This window comes from Mya arenaria, chromosome 15, assembly GCF_026914265.1.
Source record: "Mya arenaria isolate MELC-2E11 chromosome 15, ASM2691426v1".
NCBI classification, from domain to species: domain Eukaryota; kingdom Metazoa; phylum Mollusca; class Bivalvia; order Myida; family Myidae; genus Mya; species Mya arenaria.
The window spans coordinates 46,118,861-46,133,742 of record NC_069136.1 but is presented as its reverse complement, the minus strand read 5'-3'; the positions used below and the strand labels follow the sequence as shown (position 1 = coordinate 46,133,742).

The 14,882-nt window shown below is 33.1% G+C and overlaps 1 pseudogene; it reads right to left on the bottom strand.

The window, feature by feature from the left end:
• Window positions 1-3,545: 3,545 nt before the first annotated feature.
• The window catches only part of LOC128220337 (calpain-5-like), a 36,028-nt pseudogene continuing 24,691 nt past the window's right edge, over window positions 3,546-14,882 (bottom strand).

Below are 14,882 nucleotides of genomic sequence, written 5' to 3'. Positions count from 1 at the left end.
AAAATTACGTAGTTTCTATACTTTCGGTATATTAAACGGTATTATAATATCTATTACATACAGTAATTCTGTATATATATTTATAAATACTTAATTGCAAAATTTGACACAGTTATTGGCAAATTCCAGAAAATCTCACTTTTATTTATTTGTTCCAACATTTTACGGCAGTAACCCCCCAACATAACATTTTGCACCATGTGATTGTACTATACTTTGAGTATGTAAAATGTAATGCCTGAATAATTTCTGTGCATTTTTTTCTCCTATTTGTTTATTTCCCCTGGACTATATTGCTGATAAATAGGTATTCTCAGCAAATGCTTTAAGGGATTTTTTTTATTGTAAGCTAATAATTGTTTTCATTTGTTTTAATATATGTAAACTTGATATTTGGATGAACATTGACTATGAAATATCATATATATGTTAACTGTCTGTGTAAGCATGGCATATTGCCTAATGTATATTTATTTATTAAATTAACTCGTTGCTTTGCATCCTTACCCTTCTCTCACTCTTTCTCAATCTGTTATGGTTTTTCTAATCCCTGTGTCACTCAGCAAGTTCTGTAATTAACTTTTGTTGTTCGGATTCGGTTAAAGGTGCCCTAAGAACAACATTTATTCGTTCAGTGGCCTGTAGTTAATTTTTTTTTAGAAAACTGAGCAAAGGATCTAAATATCGTTCATTTTTTAAGAGGGAAACCATTTTTTGAAGTTTATCATCGCTCAAGACCTATTCCCTGAAACATAGGTTTTCACGTATTTCTCTCAAGTCATTGATGCTGTGTTAAACAGTGTCTGGCAATTCAATACAAATTTCTCTTAGTACAAAACAAAGCATGTGAATGGGATATGCTGTATGGTCTGTGCGCTGTTTATATCTAGGAAAGAATATCATTGCATCATTCTTTTCCTTATTTGGTCTGAACCAAGTATTGAATACTAATTTCTGTGACATATTTTGGTTAAGTTATTGATGTTCATCATAGAATTAAAGAAAAATAAATCTTTACTAAAAACGATTTTAAATGAATATTTGTGTATATTTTGTCTATGCTTTCGACATCCTAAATCATGAGAAAATCAAACAAATGATCATTTAATTCATATAATGCCAATATGGTTAAATATAAGTTGTAATACATGTATACATGAATATTTCTGGGTTGTTTACATTTAAGCTCTGTTGATTAGAGATTAGGTGGTTGGTAGTAGTAGTAGTGGCAATAGTGGTTCAGCAGTTCCATTTACAAATGCGATGTTTTTCTTTTGCCGTTTTCACAATGAACCACAACTAAGCAATTAAACTATTACACCATATATATGAAACCTCATGAAAATAGTATCACAGTCATCATACAATAGTCTTCATGAGTTTAACACCATAGCAACTATCTATGCATAAAGGACACAAACACCAAATGAAGCCTTAGGCAAAAATTATATTTATTCTAGATAAATATATTTTGTTTGTAATTAGTCAGTTTTTATTGAGCGTGACAGAGCTGTTTCCACAACATTTACCAATGAGCATTCATTGTGGTGGCGTTATGTGTCATCTCTTCACATTATTATAGATAAACAGAACAACCCATAAAAATCTGCTTTAATTTATTAGCCTAACTACATAATTTAATAACAGCAATAGCCTAACTAACTTACTTTATCACATATAAAAGAACAAAGATTATAAGCACTCTCTGTTTATGACTACAAGATTGTACACATACATATGGGTAATTTAAATAGATTTTAAATAATTTCACGAGTAGAGAAAAGAGGAAGTAAAACATGTAGACTTACGTGACAAACTAGCTTGGAAAGTATGTCATTCCATTGCAATCCATGTGTTAAACAAAGTATTCAGTTTACATATATGTAATTAGCAGTAATTATCCATGACACCATATACCAATTTTATTTGGCAATATTATGTGGGTAACTAGACATCTTTGTTTCATAAATATCAACGATTTTATAAAGTTCCGCAGTATTTTTTTTCAATTCATGTGTAAAACGAAGTATTTCATCTTATAGTTTACATATTTGTAATAAGAAGTATTTTTCCATGACACCATTTAACAATGATTGGTGGCGATGATGTTTATTATAACCAAACATCTTTGTTTCATAAATGTAAACGGTCCTATAAAATTACGTAACATATATTTTCTATCGGATACCTTAAATGAACAAAGAATATTAGGCAAATCGCATTACAAATGCATATCACAGATACATAGCAACAATACTGATTGGAGGGTAAATCCATAGTATATGCCTTAAAAGGATATTTCTATTATGGTGTTTTGCAAAAATAACATATTATTGAATTTGAAACATTTAAATACTACTAAGAACAAAAACCACAAGGACAACTAAACACATTTTCAAAAACTTAAAACGGAACATCTCTCATTCTTAAATAAGAATATTACTTCAATGTACAAAGTACACTTACATTCCTCGGAATTGGAGCGAACATATTATAAGTGATATTAAACAAAGCAGCAGATAGAACTTTTCCACTTCTACCCCTTAATTCATTCATCAAGAAACTGATAAAATGACATTTCATTCAAAAGATGTTGTAAAATAGCAATATAAATTTTAACAGTATCAATCACCATCACATTATTCCTTTAAGTGATGTAAGTAATGTCGACAATCCAATGTATTATAAATGTCTGAAATCAGTTTCTGACAAATTGAAGATGTAAATTAAGGGAAAGAACATATTTGTAAAAATAATACAAATGCGCTACTATGTAAAGGATTTTATTGAGGACAATGAACCGATTTTTCAGAAAGTTATAAATGATATTAGCAATATCGTTGCTTACTTTCAAATCTAAACTCCGCAGGAACAAACATTGACGCACTTGTAACTTTTAGTATTTCTTTAAAGGTTCCTGACACCTGTTTCAGATGTACGTGTGATATCTAAATAATTGTATGAGCATGTTACAAAATAGTTCACCTTTTCAATATAACAACGATACTGTAAACAACATTTGTTAACTTGAACGAAGACACAATGATTTCATAAAGCAACATACAAATTTACTTTGCGTGCACAAGGTGATTCGCTTTTACAAAGCCACCAATGCACTTCTAATGTAATAGTCTCATTTAATGGTACATAAAAAGCTAGCTCTTTAGAAGAGAGGGTAAGATAAACAGATACAAATTCTGAGTAACGAGGAACAAAACAAAAATCACATATCCCAATTAAATATATTGAAAATACATTTATCCATAAATATTCTGTTTTTATATACTGATAATTCTTTTCAAATATTAAATCAGAAACAAATCAAAGAAGATGATGCATGGGAACATACTATTCATTAAAATTGGCACAGTATTGTAGGAAATCAATGTATTTGGTTATAAATCATCCGTAAGCACATTCAATTATTGTACACATATTTAGTTTTCTTGGGTAAATATGGGACAAAACATAATAAGTAAGCACTTATGTCTAAGTATGTTAATAATATAAATGTTACTCCAAGTGAATTTTATAAACTGACTTGAACCAATGAGCCTCTATCCGCACAAAGGTTAGTGTTAACTCTAACAGTATCATTTGGTGTGAGTAAGCTATATAGAACGGTTCTAAAACGGATATCAAATTGAAATAGCTTGTACTTGCTTGAGATAAGACTTTTTCAAAATTAGACATTTTGATTCAAGTTGTATATGGCACAGTCTAGAACAGTTTACACAGGTACATTTAAACGCTAGCCATGTCATCAGTATGGTACACTTTGAGCCAGAGCCTGCCAGGTTTTTGCACAGCTCCTTCTTTCCCTTTTGTATACAGTTTGTAACGCTTGATGTCATTACCTCTCGTGTACTGTTCGGGGTTATCCATAGGCAACGTACAAATACCCATCAACTGGTCCTTGATGATGTTATAATTCCATACCTGAAAGAGATGGAAATATTAAAACATTTTATCAAATGAAGCTTATGCTCTTTATTTCGAGTATAATACAACCACACATATTCCCATAAAGCACAAAGTCTGGTGTAAAGTTATATTTTTGTATTAAATGTCATTTTATATAAGATTTTCTATATAAACTGTAAATGAAACTATTTACATGTTAAAATGTTTTTTTGAATTATAACATTTACAATTCATTATTATTTTTTTAGGAAAAATATTAACACTGTTTTATATACAGCTAATTGCACGCTATAGGTCTCGGAAAGTAACAATAATGTTATCAATCTCATTAAAACAAAAACGTTTATCACGCGACAACTTACTTCTATTGTGACGTCTTTGTACGGGTCTTTACGGTACAGCGTGACCCGATCATTCCATTCCGGATTCAGCGTGTCCTCCTTGTAGTGTTTTTCTATCGAGCCGCCTTCGTATTTTACAATACAGTATGGGTCTGCAGCTGTAACACATAACAAGAGAAACAATAAGTGTTATTGAATATAAACTTTCAGGTTGTCCGGTTAGCGCAGTGGTTAGCGCACTCGCTTCTCACACATTAGTGAGGCCATAGCCAATTGATGTTTCTTTAAACGGTTTATCGCACCTTTTGTTTTTGAAATGTTAAAATAAAATTACCGCAATAGTGAAGTTTTGGGTGTTAATTAGTTTTTTTATGAAAGATGCAATTTAATCGATCGATTCTTTTCCTAATAGTTTTGAAAAATAAAACAACGACAATGCGTGGAGTTTTATCTATGAAACCGATAAATCATTCCTGATTATTATGATCTGATGGCCGCGATGATGTAGAAGGTTAGCATTAACACCACATTAATATATTTCATGGTTTGGTCAGATATGATGTTTGAAAGTCACTGTGGAACAAATACTGACAAAAACAACGATTTCGGAAAAATATCTGGTCACAAATAGCAATCATGATTACAGAAAGAAATACTGGTTCGGGCAACCCTAAAAATGGGTAAGCATACTTTGACATCTGTTTTTATAACAAAATCTGGGTCGTAAAACAACACGCCGATCATAACTCTTATAAGGATAAACATACTGTTCATTTTAATGAGCGCAAGCGATTGATTTTACAGAAATTTTCAAAATTAAAAAGTGTTTTAATACAGTTGCAAATGATATTAAATTAAATAGGAAGATATTTTTTCAAATCTTTTCCTTACAGTAAGGTTATTACTTACTATGAATAAAAATGAGCGTTTCCTAAAATATGTTATCATTTTCTACCCATTTCTGTGCTAACTCAAACCTATCGCAGTATATAAGTTCATTACTTATTTTAACAACTACAGAAACAAGCTCAGTAACCAAAAGTTTAAATATAAACCCCGTTCAATGGCATGGGTAAAATCGCCAAAGATATAGAACACAAAAACAAAAAATGACAAACGAGAAACATGGGACAACAGCACAAAACTCCAGAAACAGCACAGTGCATATATACTTTATAAAAACTAGGTATGTTTATCAAGGATTTTTCAATTGTCCAATCAACATTAAGTCCAAGATTGTGTTCGTTCGTTAAAAAGCAATATGTTGAAAAATCGTTCATCCCTATAAAGATTCTAAGAAAAAAACCCTTCTTCGCTCGCTTTGATTTGAAAAACGAAGACATTGTATAGTTTTCGGCATCACGCTAAAACATCCTTATAACAACAAAGATAATTTGGTATGACCTTATTTTGATAAAGCATTTTAAGTGTCAATTTATATACAAAGTTTGAGCAAATTTTACTGTGGAAAATTGTATATATGCACACAATAAATAATTTCGACAGAATTGAAAAGCTCAAATATTGTTGAGACGTATTGCTCCAAACTTAGTATCTATTGCACCCTGAACTAACTTTCCAAAATTACTTCACTGTTGACAAAAGTAGGTTCGACCTGTGACTCCTACATATTACCTACACTATCTAAGAACACTCAAATACTTAGACTTACTTATCCCTCCGTCTTGTGGTTCGAGATCTTCTGCCTTGACCAGGGTGATCTGGGTGGCAGCTATCTCGGACTTCTTGCCGTGCTTTGGTTTGTCATGTAACAACTCGCTGAAAATGTAAGGAAAGTCATAACAATGTTGTTGGTTTGTTTGTTTTCATTATTGAGTAAAATTGATCAACCACAGATGGAAATGGTTCCTTTATTCAAAAAAGTATAAATCCATTATTAAATAGAAATATTATGACCTTGAAAACCCCGTCAGGGAAATAAGTATTTTACTATTAAACCTACGTGAGATTTAACTTGTTCCTTGCGTACATCCTCAAAACATTCTCTCCACAGTGGCCTGGTTCAGAGTTAGAAGGAATGATACAGTAGCGCCCTCTACTAAGTGTTTCTCGACTGAATACACTACGGGATCGGGCGAAAGGTCCGGATACTACTTTGTCCAGTTTGTCGTGCATTCGATACTTCCGGTTTAAATCAGTCTGAAATGAGTTTGCTTATACATTTTTCAAAAAAATGTTTAAATATTTTTCCTTATACGACTTTGTTTGTTCAACTTTTAAAAAGGTGCTTCCTTTGAGCCGATAATAATCATACTATTAATTCAAAACATACTTAAATCTATCTAAGAATAATATCATCTGGACCCCCCCCCCCCCACCCCCCCCCACCCCCCAAGAAAAGTATTTGTATAAAATTATAATCATACTATGGGTTTTTATTATTTTGGAGCAATCACCTTGTACACAGAAAAGCCGATTTTGTAGTTATCTTTTTTTTACACGTCTATCCGCCTGTTGTAAAGAAATCATCACTTCATCCTCGTCCCTGGTTATGTCAAAGATGTACTGAAACAAGAAACCATACAAGTATAATAACGGCCTTCTCAATAAAATTATACTTGTTGCGTTGGTCATTTACACGGGTTTTAAAATAAAATATCACCATTTTTTGAATGTCTGCGGACATTGGAACACTAGTATGTAGAAAGTTTTGAATTCGCACCGAATTGATTCAAGAAAGCTCTCGGATATTAAAACTCTATAATTTTAAGTTACATACAGTTATCTGCATATCTGTTAATTGGAAATCGAAATAAGAAAGTCAATATTCAACTGGCGTGTTGAATAAAGAACATCGACAATTATTGCCTGTGGGTTTTGGAGAGATGTTGAAGGGTTGCCGGTTTTCTCGTTGCGGTCAGGTAGACACCATTGTCCGTTGACCTCGTGTTCCTTCCACGTCTTCTGCATGGAGAAGAATGACCGGTTGATGATGTGACATATTTCCATGCTCGTGAAGTACTGGCAAAAGTCTTTGTATGACATCCTGCGAATTAAACTCAGTCATTCCATACATATAGCCCACTAAATGAAGTTCATTTTGTAAGCATATCTACATGAATAACAAAAAATAGTAGCAATGGCTGGACGAAGAAAAATAACTTTATTCTATAGAAAATAATTTTCAGTAAAACATGAGGTTTTACATTTTACGCTGACTCCATAATTCGAAAACGCTATCGACATTATGATCTTCAAAAGCACTTGAATTGATAATTCGTATCCAAGAATCTTATGACGAGCCCCCTTTCCCCTTAGTAAGGTGCAATTATGGCCGAAAGTACGTTGTTATCATTTTTTTCTAATTTGAAACAAAAACATTTGTTTGTGTATTCCATTAGTTTTAGATTAATGATTATTTATACATAATACGTTTGATATCATTACCCCAAAACGTATATATTGGCTCAGTACTTACCAGAATTCTCCGTCGTCGACATCTATAAGGCCTAGCTCTTTCTTCTGGCTGTCGCTTACATTTTCCCATTCAGCAGAACTGCATTCATGCAAACGCAAATGTTCCCATGATAAGTGTAGTATTGTGTAATTACGAGTTCATAATTGTGTGGGCAAATGACATTCGAGGTTCTTAAATTTTCTCTTTTTTCAATTTTAATAATATATTTCCACCAAGGCTTAAACTTTTGTCAAAAGTAAAACGTACCATATCATTCAATTGTTGCTTGCATGTGTGTGTGTGTGTGTGTGTGCGTGTGTGTGCGTGTGTGTGTGTGTGTGTGTGCGTTTGCGCTTATATCCTTTGGAGGTTAATCATATGAGTACACAGCAACCTTCCGAGGCACAATTTACTTCCGAGGTTAATTGTCCCGTTACCTCGGAAGTTTAAACCTCTGAACAGCGTTATAATGTGCACCAGACTCTCCTGGTTAAATATGAAGATTACCTCTAAATAACGTTGTATAGTGTGTCGTGTGTTTGAGTGTGCTTGCACACATTGACATACGAAAACAGGGCGCGGAAAAAGTTTAAAGTCGGGCATGCGCATTGGCTCTCCGTTTCGCTGCGCATGCCTAGTCCGCCCCCGCGGGCACCTGTTTAATTCGCGCTTTGGGCATGCGCACTACCATCGACACCTCACGTGGTGTGGGAACAACATGGCGGCTTGCCGAGGGCAGATTTCACGTTTTGGTGACCAAAAAGTTCCCGGCGAATATTGATTTTTAAAATTTATTGCAGATTTGTGATTTCAACATAATCTTTTACAGCAATTTCTTATCTATCATATTTTAGAACATTTGCAATGATTTATTCATGCATTTTTATAAAAAAAAGAATTTTGTATCACCATACCATTTGTGCTAGTGTTACAATATTGCCGGTAAAAACTTGTTTTTTTTTAATATTTTGATCCAAAGAAGTATTTTGTCTTGCACTAAATGGTTCATTTATCTATAAAACAGATTGTACAGACAAAAAATAAAGATTGTTTCGTTTTTCTCAAATAAATTTATTGAAACAAACCCTAATTGGACAACAAGACAGAAAATGCTTTCTGCAAACATAGGTTTTCTTTTTATATCAGATCAGATAAGCTATAAACATAAATGTTTTGTTGTGGTAATATAAATGTCTCTAGTATGGTGCAATTATCATTACCTTTGATATTAAACATATATATTATAAATTGCTAATTGCAGTATGTGCTAGTGTTACCACAAAACAGAATGAGTAACATTAGCAGTATGTCACATTAGCAGTTGGACAGAATGTTTCACAACAAATTAAAATACAGACCTACCACAGACTGTTTGAGCTTGATACAGTATAAAACAAACTATATAAATGATTGATAAACACGGTCAATTGATAATCACAAAAATTCTTAATTCTGTCCAATAAATAACGATATCAAACACAAAAGCGGTATGAATTCAATATAAACTACGTACCTAATGAATGAATACTTACAAACGATAGTTTACAGACGACATTGTTATGTTCGAATAATTGACTCTGGGAAAGTCATCAAATTTCAACGATTTTCTTGCTTTATTAAGCGCTTGTCTTAATGCTAGCGTGACATAATGTTAACGTTACATCGAAGGACAGAATGAGCCAAACTTGGATTAAGTTTTTATCAACGGTATTCACCACTATTTTTATCATTTCAATGTCAACTGTGAACCAGTCCAATATAAAAGTAATCGCTACCCGGATGTTAACCCTCAGTCGGTGTAAATTATTCACGAATAGAAAAGGTGCTATCGTCATGCTAAAATGGGACAGAATCGATTTTGAGTAACATTAACACATTTTTAGACCTAAAAAACTTTATGATCGGGAATGACCAATTTCTTGTTACATGCAATACTGTTTTTATCCGACACGTAGTCTTTGTTTTCAGTGATTTAATAAAGGTGTGTTTAGGCTAAAAACAGTTAGCAGTTGATCATGTCTGCTAATGTTACACAACAATTCGAGGACAGATTACCGTAACGTTATCACCATGCGCAATTACCGAAAATTTAAGTATATTACGAACAAAATGCAATCATTTTAGATATATTATTGTTTTAATTAACATTTCTTGCAAACATTATTCAACAGACAAGAATAAAATACTTACCAGATGTTACTGAAAAGCATCCTCAAAAAAGTGGTATATTGGTACCGGGAAGATTTTCTGTCTTTTTTGTCCTAAATATCGGCATATTTTTACATTTTTTTACCTTATTTAACACAATATTTTCATTATTTTAATACAAATCACTTCTATTAGGTGTTCTTATTGGGTTGGGAAAGGCAATTGCTGTATATATGACGTTGACATGCAATAACAATAAATGAAAGCAAATGGGCCAAATAATTGCCTTTTTTGTGAAATCTGCCCGAGGTAAGTTGTGTATTATCGATTCTAATGATGGCGGACAGTTTTTCTGCTGTAGGATTTTTGCAAATTGGTTGGATTTTGAAGTGTGTACGTATCAATTCTATTGTAATACCTTTTTATGGAAAGTAATGGATGTCGGAGAACACTTCAACATCGTTCTGTACCATTGTTTTAAGACTGTTTCGTAACACAGCACATGACATTAGTCATTTTAGAATGACTACACATGGCACATACCTGTACTGTATAATGATATATCATATATATATATACACTTTATAGTAAGGTTTTTAACGGTGTTTAGTACGTGCTTATGTGGTGGTTAAAGGAGATAATAGTGTGTGAAAACTGGCTCTCTTAATATCGAAAACATGCAACAGATGCGAGGTGCCTGATCATGCAGTTAGAACTCAAGAACTGACATTTTGTGGTTTACCAGTAGGCAAGAATTAGCAGTCGTGAAAATTATACTTTTGAATTCTTATAGTTTTGCTTGGCATCAAATTTTTTAACAAGCACTGCTATTTAAAATTCAGAATTTGAGCAAGCCCGAAAGTAGTCCAAATAATTGTACGTTGACAGATTTTTTTTAGATTTTTGATATGGCAAATCCTTCACGTACAAATTGTTTAGTATCAAAAGTGGGTAGTTGTTCCGATCAGGATTCCGGGTTAAAGCATATAGCGTCTATACAATATAATAACAAGAAATATTACCAGATAATGTTATTTTATATTAGTTCCGTACGCATACAAAAAAAATATCCAACTTGTAATTATGAGTTTGACGGCTTTTCTTCATTTCATTCTGTCAAAACATAACGATATATACATGAAGGGCACCTGCAAGGCTTCAGGGCACAGTTTTAAATCGCTCGGAACATTTCGGCCATGGCCAACTTGTTACGATTGTATAACGAGGTCTATCTCGAAGTTTTGTCGTAGGAGGCCGAGTTATTACGATTGTATCAAGTTGTTCCCCTTCGCATAATTGTTATCTGTGTCAGTCAACTTTCATTTTATTGGAAAGGTAAACAACTTGTTTTAATGCATTAAATGCTTGTTTAGTGCAAAATAATATTTCACTTACATGGCAAAATATGAATTTAACTCTTTATGATCAATTTCAACCATAAAATTCTTTACTTAAAACAATTTCAATATTTTTAAAACACCCCCGTTTTTGGCACATTCCCGTTTAGACGTTAGGGATTGGAAGAATCCCTTATGACACGTCTATTATTTTAGACTAGCCCGAAAGACATTTTACCAGTGCAGGGCTGCAGGGCTTGTGCTTATATTGACCACTATAATTATACATTGACAGTATCTGTCAATGTATAATTATAGTGGTCAATATTTAATATTGACCACTATAATTATACATTGACAGTGATATATTTTACGATTTTTGATATGGCAAATCATTCACGTACAAGTTATTTTGTATCGAATGTGGGTAGTTATTCCGATTGCATCTATAAAATATCTTAAAAACAAGAAATATTACCAGATAATGTTTCTTAAATAATAGTTCCGTACACAAAAAAACAAATATCCAACAAATTATTATGAGTTTGATGCATGTTTCTTCATTTCATACTGTCAAAACATAACAATATACAATACATGAATGACACCTGCAAGGCTGTGGTTCACAGTTTAACAACAATTGGAACACTTCAGCCATGGCCGAGTTGTAACGATTGTATATAAGAGGTCTTTCTCGAAGCTTGCCGAAGATGGTCAAGTTTTAAGCTTGGTACAATTGTTGTCTGTGTCGGTCAAGTTTCGTTTTGTTGGAAAGGTAAATCCTTTGTTTTAATGCATCTAATGCTTGTTTTGTGCAAAATATCTTTGCACTTGCACTGTAAAATATGAATATAAACCTTTATTATCTATTTCAAACCTAAAATGCTTCTCTAAATACAATTTCAATATTTTTCAAAACCCCCCTGTTTTTGCACAAACCCGTATATAAGTTATGGATCGGAAGAATCCCATATAACATTTCTATTATTTTAGACTAGGCAAGAATCTGCATGTGCAGCCACAATCGATGCAGTATGATTTGTATATATATACATTGACAACACAAACATCAACAGAATAAATGCCCCAGATTTGAGTAAAACAAAAATTAATATCAATTTATTTCCTAAATCATGGTCTTAAATGTGCGGCAACATGTGCATGTTGTTTAAGTCAGAAGTCATTTTTACAGTCATTGTTGGAGTATTAAAGTTTTATTGCATAACTGATCTGATTAAATTTATTGCCTTTGTTTTAAAAAGGATGAATTCAGGTGTGAAATATAGAATATAAGTATATTATTGCATAATACTAATACAGTTAAATGGAAACTATAAGCTTTCACCGATCTTTATCGTAATGTGAAAGCAAAAGTAAGATGTTAAAAGGCTGCCAAACCATGTTTTCAAATTTGTCTTTCTGTTAATCTTTGAAATTTAAATGGCTGTAACACAATTGTTTATTTTCAAATAAAAACGATCCTATTATTGATTGTAAAAAGACCCATCCATTTCAGAAGATGTCGAAATATCGGAAGAATGAGAGCATGTGTTTCTTTTTCATATTTTCCACAGCAGTGGTCGAAATTAGCACAAGCCCGCAAGCCCTGCACTGGTAAAATGTCTTCCAGGCTTGCTCAAATTCTGAATTTTATATAGCAGGGCTTGTTCAAAAACATGATTCCATGCAATAGTATAAGAATTCGGACTTGTTCAGCCGAAAGTCTAATTTCAATGACTGCCACAGTAATAGCAGATCGAGATAGGACTCAGTACACATCCATGTACTCCTCATTTCTTTTGGAACTTTCAGGCCTTATGATATATGGATTTTGTCCAAGTGGCCTTTGGTTAAAAATGCTATTTCACAGACTGACTTCAGAAAACCTTCATTAGTAACTTTTGCCCGTTTTTTTTAAATGCATGCTGTTTTGACAACATCTAGTTGATATGTTTATGGGAAAAGTAGATTCACGAAATTATTTAGACTACATTGATTCATTATGACTTACTTATTTGATAATGAGATAAGCTAGGGTCTAATTATGCAAACACATTGTCTGCTCATAAAGCACCAATCACACAGGGCAGTATTGGGAGCTATGCTAAAAAGCCTAGATGAAACACTTTGATACACAGCATTGATTAAGCATGTCATTTGTGTAAACCCAGATGGTTATGTCATTAACTGGCGCGAGAAGTAAGTGGATTGAATAGTGGAAACTGGCTGTTTACATCAGACTGTTGTTGATATGTTGTCATTGTTCCAGCCTCATTTTATTGCAATTGCAGATGTTTTTGGCCAGAATCAACGCCCTTGCAGAAAAAAGCCAACCAAAACTACCTTCAGACAAACACGGCTAAAATTGAGCTGAATTTGTGCTATATGCAGTATATCGATCAATACATAGGTATGATTTTGTCGTGATACATTAGCAGCATATTTGTGGACTTAGTCAGGGAATTGAATTTAGAAAAAAATACTGCTCACCCCTTTGTGTTTGTTAGAAAAATGTATGTACTTAAAAACAACAACAATGTTTTCTGTGTCATAATCAAAGCATAAGGTTTGAAAAACAAAAAATGTTTTGAGTAGGTCTGATATGCAGTCTGCACAAAATATCTTGCCGATGTTCTCATCATTGTCTGTATTGAAGTCTAATTCTAGGTGGAGTTTCGTCTCCCATTGAGTAACAGTTTCTTTGGACAGTTTGTTAATTTTGGCTGCTATGTCGGATTAGTTTGATCATCACCATCGGCCTTCGTAGATATTAAATATCAATGCATAAAAAACTTTAAAAATATTATTGCTTTTCATGATGATGGACTGTGCCTCAAAATTGATATAAGTCAAATACTGCCGTCTAGAATCTGAGCACGAAATAACAGTCTACAACGTGTGAGTTGTGTATACGTCATCATTTTGTGTGTTTACAAGAAATGGAAAGTAAACAAATTGAAAGTTGCTCTTTTTCAAGAGTTTTCACTCGCGTTTTTATACCCCCGACAAACGAAGTTTGAAGGGGGTATATTGGAGTCACCCTGTGGTCGGTTTGTCGGTCGGTCCGTTGCAATTTACCTTGTCTGGAGTATAACTTAAAAACTACTGGATATATAAATATTGCCCTTTATTTGTTGTTTTTTGCTGTCAATTTTTTTTGTCTTTGTTTTTTTTTTGGAGGTAAACTATACATTGCAAAAAGGAGACTCTAGACAAGTACACTTTTGATAGGCCAAAAAAGAACACTTTTTTAACATTCCATCTAGAAAAAGCAATCAAAGTAAATGTGAATTTAAAATTTGGTGGCATGGCACAATATTTATCTCAGGTTTTACGATAAGTATCTCTTCTCCTTAAAGTCCCCCCACTTCTCCCTAATTTGACTGGTGGGAGAAGTGACTTCTCCCCAAAAATTCAGCCTTGTGAGAGCCCTGGTGATAACAACCCGAGATGGTAAAGAAAGTGTCTGAAGTGAAAATGAACAAGAAAGAAGAATTAAGAGCAATCGGTCGGGATATCAGACAACGCGAAAACTTTTTTTTCTTCACAGGACATTGCGACAGGTAAACACTGAAAGTTTACCTGTCGGACCAAATTTTTACCTGTCGCAATGTTACAAACAGTATTCAGTTACATCAGCCTAAACCTTGATTTTAAGCCTCTTTTTAAATAAGTTTTGTAACTCCCCATTATAGCAGGTTTAGATCTACTTGG